The 1,008-nt window shown below is 29.7% G+C and overlaps 1 long non-coding RNA gene across 2 annotated transcripts in view; it reads left to right on the plus strand.

Annotated features, from left to right (window-relative positions):
• The first annotated feature begins 327 nt into the window (after nt 1-327).
• The window catches only part of LOC128249911 (uncharacterized), a 7,627-nt gene continuing 6,946 nt past the window's right edge, over nt 328-1,008 (plus strand). Inside the window, exon 1 of one of the 2 annotated variants that reach the window (XR_008266064.1) lies at nt 328-463. This is a non-coding gene — a long non-coding RNA (uncharacterized LOC128249911). The remainder of the gene's footprint in view (nt 464-1,008) is intronic. The other variant, XR_008266063.1, reaches the window with a different exon arrangement.

Below are 1,008 nucleotides of genomic sequence, written 5' to 3' on the forward strand. Positions count from 1 at the left end.
GATGATGATGATGATGATCATGATGATGATGATGGTGATAATAATAATAATAATAAAATATAGATGACAGAATTGTCGGTGGAAGAGATCATGCAAGAACAGGAAAAGTAAAACTAGGCAGTAGAAAAGATAAACAACATTAGAGATACAGTCCAATCAAAAGAAGAGCCTATGCGACAACAATAACAACACTATCAATCAGGATGTGACGATTGTTTTATTCTGACATGAAAATGTCAGAATAATACACGATATTTTATGAGGAACACTCAGTAATTAAAATATACGTTGGAATTTATGAAAATTACATATATTAGTTTACAACGTAGTGAAAATTTACTCCTTTAATGAGTTACAGAACATCTGTTGCTCCACGTTTCTTTATTCCTTTTTGCAAATATAAATAGTGCGCGGATGTATGATCATTAAACAACTACGTTGGGGGTGAATGATTCCGTAAAATGTAAGTAGAAATATTTTCAATACGTCTCTTCGTTTCGTTTTTCCATCTCCGATTTTAATTTTGATCCTCTATGTAAAAAAAAGATACTTCCCACGTTTTTCGAAGTGTCCCACCCATGAGATATCGATGCTTGATGTGTCAAAACGATTGTCGTGCTTAATAATTTAAATTCCTGTATATTCCACCTTCCATCTTTCATTATATATATATATTTCCCTCAATATACACAAGAGAAAAAGGCCAGGTCAGTTCCTCCTCAATTTTATTCGATTGTCAAAGAATATGTATAAGAATATGTATATGTATTTTTCCATATGTGTATTTTCATACACTGTTTTTAACAATTTCACCTTAATATCAGAGAATGTGTGACAATCAGTATGTAACACTACAAAGTTCATACACAGCTTTATACTTTAAATATATTTTATCATCAAAGAATGTATATATGCATTTTAATACTCAAACTGTTTTTTAACATTTTTTTATTATTCTCAAAGACTTTTGATAATATTTTTTCTAAAAAAGTGAAACCGTTTAAGTAA

The sequence above is a fragment of the Octopus bimaculoides genome, chromosome 18 (assembly GCF_001194135.2).
Source record: "Octopus bimaculoides isolate UCB-OBI-ISO-001 chromosome 18, ASM119413v2, whole genome shotgun sequence".
In the NCBI taxonomy this organism is placed as follows: Eukaryota; Metazoa; Mollusca; class Cephalopoda; order Octopoda; family Octopodidae; genus Octopus; species Octopus bimaculoides.